The following is a 9,256-nucleotide window of genomic DNA, read 5'->3' on the forward strand; positions in this document are numbered from 1 at the left end:
GTTGTCAGCACAAGTATTCTAGAGAGTTACTATTGCACCCTTGGTGTAGGGGACAGCAGCTGGATCTTGGTGACTCCCCAGAAACCTTGCCTTGCCCCCAGCTCTGCCTGCCACTCCCTCTTTGTGCTGAGTAATACTGCCTTACAGCAGTGCCAGGAAACTGCTGGCTTCCCTGGGGTGGAGGACAAGGACATGCTTAGATCAGACCAGCAGAGTCCACCTGTGTTTCTTACAAAAGCAAAGGTAACTTTACTGCAGCTGTGGGTTTTTGTTGTGTTTTTTTGTTTCTTCTAGAAAAGTACAGTTTCTTCTTTTAGACAAGTGATTCAACCAAATGCGACAAGTGCAGTACCTAGGAAATGGTGTTAAGGTGAAAATTCAAGTGCATATTCTTAGTAATGAAATGTTGAAATTCATTTGAGATTCACATGAAGCTATTAAACAAATATTTTGCATTGTTTGAAATTATGTCTTTAATCTTTTCTGCATTGTTAAAAGATTCTTTACTGCACCATGGCCCCAGCTGCTACTCATTTTTTGGGAAAAGATCCCAGTAGAAAGCAGTGTATCAAGGCTGTGCATGAATATATCAAAATTGCATTTAGTTATTCAAAATAGATAATGGATAATGCATATTCTGTGAAAAATTATACATATCACAGAGAGGGTTGCTAACCTCCAGACAACTCTTTAGACTGGAGCTGTTGCATTAGGTGCAGTCACCAGCTTTGAAGTGCTTGCAGGATCAACCACCTGTAATTTTTTTGGGAAAAAAAAATGGACAGACTGAGGAGAGAAATACATTAGCAACAGGGTTTGATACTTAAAGCAAACACTTGGCACTCTCAGAATGGAGTCTTTGTTCTTCCTCTGTGTGTTAGCTATGTTTTTTATTCCCTGTGCCTTCTGTCATGTTTCTTAAACAAATTCAAGCAGTTTAGTCTCTTATAACCACCAGGAATAATTCCCCCTCTTTCTTTAACTCCTCTCTCACTCAGCTTCTTTCACCTTATCTTTCTATATTCAGCTCTTTCCCTTATATTCACTCTCCTCTTTGCTGCCTGCCTGTTTTTTCTTTTCTTGTGTGGCCAGGTTGTTTAACTTTCCAGGTGCCAGGTGCAGCTGTGGAAATGAGTAAGCCTGCTGAGCTCTGAGCTGTGGCATTGGCGGACCCATAAAATAGCAAGACCAGACCCTTGCCCTGAATACAGGAGTTTTGTTACTGTCTGACAGGATGAAATACTGTCTTTTATGTGTATGAAACAAGGAGTGGCAGAGCAACCCTTTTGTTGCTTTCCTCTGCATAGCATAGCAACCGAGGCTGCCCTGAAGTTGCCTGGAGAATTTTTTCAGGGTAGTGTTACTCTCTTTCTGGGAAACTTTACATGCCACAGAGTGTTTAGGTGGGTACAAATAAACAGTTGCTCTCTGTGCAGCTGATAGAATAGAATAGAATAGAACAGAATAGAATAGAATAGTTCAGCTGGAACTACAATGCTCAGTCCCACTGCCTAACCCCTTCCGGGCTGACCAATAGTTACAGTGTGTAATTAAGAGCATTGTAAAAATGGCTCTTAAACGCTGGCAGACTTAGGGCAACAACCACCTCTCTAGAAAGCCTGTTCCAGTGTTTGACCACCCTTTTCATTAAGAAATGCTTCCTGATGTCGAGTCTGAAACTCTTCTGGTGCAGCTTTGAGCCATTCCCTTGTGTCTTACCACTGGATACCAGGGAGAAGAGATAAGGACCTCCCTCTCCACTTTCTCTCCAGGCAGCTGTAGAGAGCAAGGAGATTGTCCCTCAACTTCCTTTGCTCAAAACTAGATGAACCCAAAGTCCTCAACCACTCCTCTTAGGAGATTCCTTCCAGCCCTTTCACCAGCTTTTGTTGCCCTCCTCTGGAGACATTCAAGGACCTTCACATTCTTCTTGATTTGTATGGAGCTAAGAACTGCACACAGCACTCCAGATGAGGCCACACCAACACAGAATACAGAAGGATAATTGCCTCTTCTGACTGACTGGTCATGCTGTGTTTGATGTATTCCTGGATGGGGTTTTCCCTCTAGGCTACCAGGGCACACACTGCTGGCTCACACTGAGGCTGCTGCTAGCCAGCACCCCCAGATCCCTTTCAGCAGGGCTGCTTTCCAGCACTCTTCTCCCAGTTTATGCTTGGCATATGTAGAAATATGTTTGACATTTGTAGAAATATTAGCCTTTTTTTAGTATTTGAATTTTCATCAATGCTGGACAACTGAACTGTATTCAACAAAAAGGTAATTTTGAAAAGTTGCACCTTGGAAGAACTCTCTGCTGATCTTATTGTAATCTGTCAAGTCCAGTGTCAGCTGCAATGGTACAATGTAAGTAGATCAGTCTAAGTGTATCAGCAACTCTATATACAGGAATGTGGCATTCCCAGTCTCAGAAGAAAAAAGAGTATTATTGTGGGGTTTTTTTCTGTCACAATTGAGATACATGAGCTAATATACATAAAACTATTGTGTGTGCCTCTGCACTGTGTCAGTAGGTAACCTTAGAAGGGTTTGGCTTAGCAAAAAAAGAGGGCCCGTTTAAAACTGAAGAACAACACAGGCACATAACCAGTTTTCAACTGGTTTAGGCTGGAAATTAGAAAAATGGTGAACTCTCAGATTGGAGGTGTTGGAGTATCTCGTATGGAGACTCAGGGACAAGAACTCAACTGGTTTTTTGGGCAGATTTCAGTCAGCTCACAAAAGTGATTCTATAACGTGATTACCAGTTATCAATGGACTGGTTGTGATAACAGAGAAAGTTCCTTCAAATTTTTATAGAATCGTAGAATTGTTTGGGTAGGAAGGGACATTTAAAGGTCATCTGCTCCAATGCAATGAACAGAACAGCTTCAACTAGATCAGTTTATATAATAGAATAATATATTAATGAGTATAATTCCAAGTTAACTGAAAAAAACTCAGGACACAATTTATATACATATTCTTAAATTTTCCAAGTCTTTGATTTATAGAGTGAGAAGGGCACTCAGGAGCAGTCACATGATTTAAGCTAATGAGGATAAAGTGGGTGATGACAAAGAGCAAAAATGAAGATTTAAGTAAGCTATCAGCTGAACTTTCCAGTAGTAATTAAAGGACAACTGGGAAGCTGTTGAATCCTTACTACTGGAAACTCTTAGGGTTAGAACGGCCATTTGTCAGGAAAGTTAGCAGTAAAATTGATCTTCTGTTGAATCCCTTCTGTTCCCATTTGCATTAGGCAAATTTGATTTAATAAAACACAAACAAGTTAGATGGGACTGTGAACTCCTGTCCTTTAAACCACTCTGCTTTCCTATTTAGTGTCTCCTGGTGATCTGAGAAGGGCTGCTGATGTAGTCAGGTGCTGTTTTTTAGCCATCAGAGATGTAGAATCATATAATCTTATGACCTTAAAATTATCTAGTTTCAACCTCCCTGGATGGGATGCCTTGCAGAGAGATCTAGATAGATTGGAGCATTTGGCAGTGTTAATGGGATGAAATTTTACGGGTTGAAGTTCTGAATTCTGCCCCTAGGATGGAGTAAAGCCAGGCACAAGTATAAATTGGGAGAGAAGTGACTGGAGAGCAGCCCTACAAAAAGAGGCAGGAACACCTTCCACTAGACCAGGTTGCTCAGAACCCCAGGATGTCCTGAGGTTCTGAACCAACCTGGCTTGGACACTTCCAGGGATGGGGCACCCATCTGGAACTAGCTTCTCTGGGCAATCTATTCCAGTGTCTCACAGTGTACTCCTGCTTAATTTTTAGACTAAACTCTGAACTTAGGTGTAATAAAATTTAGAGCACCCCCAGCATGACAGTGGAGCAGAACTGATAAGACTTACAATAAAAATGGGTGTATTTCTTTTCATTCTGTCTCTGAGAATGGCAATTGGAGATGCCATTTAGGAAGTTTGTACAATCCTGGCTATTGTTTGCAGTTCGTTCCCTAGTACTCACCCAGGTGAGTCTATTTAGTTTGTATTTATAGACCTGTCACACATGAATTTCTCCTGTCCCTTTCTAAGGCTTTTGATGGTGCACCTACAGCCTACCATGGTCATTTTTATTCAGTAACATATTAACTAAAAAAGTCAAGGAGATAAAAGTCAATTTACATACCCAGAAACAACACAAGAAAAGCATTATTTTCCTACTAGTATTAATGAATTTTGCATGTCCAATAGCTGTTATTTTGCTATTTGTATATGAACATTTGATCTAGAGTGGATTTTACAGTCAAATGGCATTCATTTTAATAGACATTCAGCATCAAAGACTTGAGAAGTGTCCTCTGCATATGTGCTACAGGCACATGGCTGGCAATGTATTTATAGGTCTTACAAAAAGACCTGAACACCTGAGCATCTTACAAACATTGATGATTTTATAATCATATTCCTAAGGGGAAGAGATTAAGTGGCCATTCCCCATTTCAAAGACAGTTTATTGAAAATTCAGAAAAATTAAACAACTTATCAAGGTCCTGGGAAGACTTTGTCTCTTGAGTTCTGGTCTGGTGTCACAATTCACCTCCCTGACAACTTGAGCCTGCAGCGACTGGCACAGAGACAGACCCTCACCTAGACCTTTGCTACTGGGTCACTGTAAAATCAAAGCCTGGAGGTACAAAATTACTATTTATTTTACCTAGATTTTGACTGACTTGAAACAAATTTTTGATGAAGCAGATGGAAAAAAAACCTATAAGTAATGTATATGTATTTTTTTTTTAATAATTTTTAGAGCTTTCCCAAAAGGTAGGAAAAATAAAAGGATTAAGCAGATAGCTATCTAAATTTTCAGGTAGGCCTAACAGTGTATAATGAACATCAAAAGTCAGGGTATGTAGTGGATGTCAATTAAGCAGCTTTTTTTTCCTAAATAGGCATATTATGACTGTTCCATTTCATAACTTATTTCACTGCTCTTTGACCACTGGTCACAATAAGAAAATATGACAAAATGTGCATCCCAAACTGTCACCAAATGGAATTTTGTCATTAATCTTCCTTTTTTAAAATATCAGTGCACTTGAAATATGAAATGACTGTCTGTTGACCCATTTTTAACTTGTACGTGTGCTCCCATAGATTTCAACGCAAGTTGCTTGAGCATAACAACTGGTGTTGTTTAACATAATTTTGATCTACTACCACTTAAGAAAGTTCTAAATACACAGAAGTTAAATGATAAATTATCTTTGTTGCATTAGAATTGGAATATCATCAGACCAACAGCAATGTCGTTGCTATAAATTTGAAGATGTACAATTATTTTTTTCTTATTTAACTTCCTGAAAAGATACTTAAATCATTATCTGAAATATGTGTGAGTACCAAAAATCATTCTGTATGAAGCACTGAGGAAAAAAGATGTCAAAATGTTAAGGCAAAGTAAAATGATAGATTAGATGACATTTACTTAATACATGATTCTCTTTATAAAAAGCAATTATTTACTGAATTCAGATGAACCTTTTTTAAAAATCTCTGTAAAAATATTTATTATCATGAACACTGGCCTGGAACATTAGAAAGAAGTTTGATTCAGAAAAGTCAAAATGTTCAGTTTTTACTTTTAGAACCAAAGTGCTTTTGCTTGATTCAACTCATTTTGACCAGTACTCACTGAGTGTACCTGCAATTGTGCTGCCCAAACACTGGGTTTCTAGTGCCCTCTGCTCTCTTTCTTCTCTGTGACTTGTTCTCCAACATTAATCTATAGCTCCTCTGAAGCACTGTTTCAGAGTTGCAGGACAGAAGGGTATCACAGAAAAAGCCTCCTAAAGAGAGAGAACAACTCAGAGAATGATGTGTTGAGGAAATTATACTGTAATTCTTGTGAGACCTGGTGCAAATTTCTGCTTGACAACCTAAAACAAAGTATCTTAGTCAATTTGACACCTGAAATAGTTTTGTCTTGGGTTCCCTCACTTGCTAAATCAATACTTTTTCTTTCTTTTTTTTTTTTCCTGAAAGAATGAGATTTATTCTGAATGAACCATCAGTTTTAAAAAAACTACATTTCCCACTGATAAATGGAAAAAATACCCTGAGCCACTCTACTTAAAACATGATGTTCCAAATGATCATTTATTGTATTTTTTCAGTGCCATTCAGAAATTATTACAAACGAATCTCTAATATTTTATTTATGAAAACACACAACCACTGTAATATTAGTTATATTTTAAATAAAATTTAAATGATGCATTTGGTGACTTAATAGTGAGGATCATTTGAATTATGTAGTTATGTTAATTCAAGCAAAACAGTAGACTTCTTTTCATTGCTGCTTAAATTGTGTGGTCTTTTCATATTGCACATACTAAGTGCTTCTCACAACAGTTTAAAAGTGTTATTTATTACCACAAAATCAGGACAGAGTAAAAAGTGTTGAAACTTGCAGTTCAAATTCAGACCGTATTCCCATGATAGAAATCTAATGAGACCCCCAGCTTGTGGCTCCCTTTTCTTCTATGGCAGTAAATTTTTCATCATGCCAAGATGTCAGTGAGCCTGTTTAAAACTGTAGGATCCTGCTTCCAAGAAAACCCAAGTTAAAAAAATAAGAAAGTCATAAACTTGGTGTTGCAAGCTGCTTACTTTAGTAAGAGTTTTCTGTTTGAATGGTTTAGAGCAGGATTGATATCACTACTGCCTTTCTTTCTGAAAACCATTAATTCTTCATTATTAATCAGTATGATTAAAGGTAAGACAGCAAGCAGGCTTCTAAATTACAACTGGAAAAAAAGAAACAAAACCAGTGTCTGCTAGTCAGGATCAAACTATATGCTATTTTTGTAATAATAAAGATAGGAAAAGAATTTGTAGAGAATATTTAATGAACCAAGGATTTGTTCGCATCTTCAGATACGTTTTCCCCCCACGATTTGTAGTAGCCTAAAAATATCCTCATTTCACTAAGAGAACAATTTTAAGAAAGTTTGTAAAAATTACACAGCAATAGGAATTAATATTCATAAGTGCACTGGAAATGCACTGAGGGATAACGTAATTGCTGTTTGATGTGATAAACCAATATTAAAAGATGCTAGAAATATTTCAAGAAATTGTATTAAATAATAATTGATATTTAAGAGTTGGTAAAAGATAGTATTAGAAGTAGACAATCACTACATAACCAAAATCTGTCCTTTGAAACAGCAATTTTTCTCTATTAATTGTTCCCCTTTCTATTTCTAGACATGCAAGAGGCCGTAGTTCAGACACTCATACTTCACACAACATTCCTGCTCAAGGAATTCGGCATGTGCTCCTGAAGACTAATTTTATTACTTTAAACACCCTTAGGAAAAATATTTCTGATTTGCATAAGACGATTATGGAAATATTTACACAAGACTTCATTTTTTTTTTTTACATTAAAAAATTTCTCTAGTGGGCTCTGGCTGTATTGCATAAGCTTTCTAAATGTCCTGAGAGTCATATATATTTCAAGTGTTCGGTGTTTTTTATGTAAACAGGTGGTTACCAAAATGAAAGGGAGCTTGTCAGCATTTTAGTGATTTCCACACAAATTCTCCAGATATAAGAGGATATAGCTTTATATATTAGTGCCTCTTTTCCTTCTCTAAAGAATGGTTCCAGGAACCGTAATTACAATCAGTACAAAACTTATAGCAGAGACTAATCCCTCTGAAGTCAATGCAATTTTAGTGATATTTGAGATAAGCAAGGCTATAGAAAGAAGCAGAACCAACAATACTACAGATATTATGGGAAGAGCACTTAGCACGCACAGCTGCTTTAGAAAAGAACTTGAGGCTATGGAAGGGACCTTTTCTCAAGGTAGCCTTGGATTTGGTCATAACTCCTGGGATTACTGATGTTAATGGCAGTGGCATTGACTTAGAGGGCACTGCAGGTTGTTACTGACAGCAGGTCTAGTTGCATTTTGAAAAGTATCTTTTAAAAAACCCTTTCTTGATATCAGACTCAGAAACTTGTCATCCATTTCTTCTGAGATAAGTTAGTCTGGATATGCAAATTTCTTTTCCATTTTATAGACTGGGAGGTTCACATACAACTCTTAAACTTTACAGTGACCTATCTGTCAAAGCTGAAGAAGTAAAATTTGAGGGTAACTACTGATTTGGTGGTCTAGCAATAAATGCTAGTCCCTCTCTATAACTCTATTTTATTTACACTGAAGTGATGTTGCATACACTAGGGTTACTATACATATGTTACAGAAGGAAAATGAGAAAATAGAAACTACATTTCAGTATTTTGCTCCTTTGGATTGTATTCTAAGCCATGATAAGGTACTACTAGAATAACAGAGTCCAGTAGAGCTGCTTTTGTGGGAAAATAAAAGCCAGATTTAATTAAAATTATAGAATCATAAAGACTTTTTCAATTAATACATTCAAATAAACTTTCAAAATATCAATGCGAAATACATTGACATATGAAATAAAAGTTCTCCACATTGCTTATTAGCAAATTTGTATTGGTTCCCAGTGTTTTTTTCTTTTCAGGAAGACTTCAGCTACCAGTGTCAGTGATACCATACTTGCTATTGCCTCCTAACATCACAAAGCTTCTAAGACTTTCTTTTCTTGTCAGTATTAGAAAAGAGAATTGGCACGGTGTATTATAGCCCTCTTAGTATAACCTGACATTGGAGATTTAAATGGTAAGTCATAGTTTGGCACAAAATTCTGACTAAGAGTTCCCAGTTGTCACTGAAGTCCTTTTATATTTAAGCAAAGCTGTAATGGTAATGGAGAAAAGATGAAACTCAACATCTTCCTGGGTGACAGTGTCAACACGGCAGCACGAGCTGCGAAGAATCGCTGGTCACGCTCCTCACCATGAGACTAACAGCATGGCAGGCTCTGGCAGAGTGTTTGTTTTACTGAGAACTTCAAAAAGCAGTAAAAATGTATTATGTTTCTATAATTATTATTTATAACTATTGTAGGTGATGGGAGAAATGGTTGAAAGTGCCGTTTTGTAGCGCTTCTTGAATTACATGCAAAGTAAAATGATGCATTTGAAAGTGCTTATTTAGTCTTGAGTTGACTAATTATTAATTACATTCTTTTCCTTTCTTGTCAGTGAGGGGCTATTAACCCAAATCTGCTTATTGTGGAAGATCACTCAGCAGCATAGTACTTTAACACTCTTTTGTATGATGTTAATTCATGATGTACTGTATGCACACAAGGATCCTCTCTCACTGCTCTGCTCGGTAATCAG

Source organism: Neopelma chrysocephalum, unplaced genomic scaffold (genome assembly GCF_003984885.1).
Source record: "Neopelma chrysocephalum unplaced genomic scaffold, ASM398488v2 Primary Assembly neopelma1_22, whole genome shotgun sequence".
Classification (NCBI taxonomy): domain Eukaryota; kingdom Metazoa; phylum Chordata; class Aves; order Passeriformes; family Pipridae; genus Neopelma; species Neopelma chrysocephalum.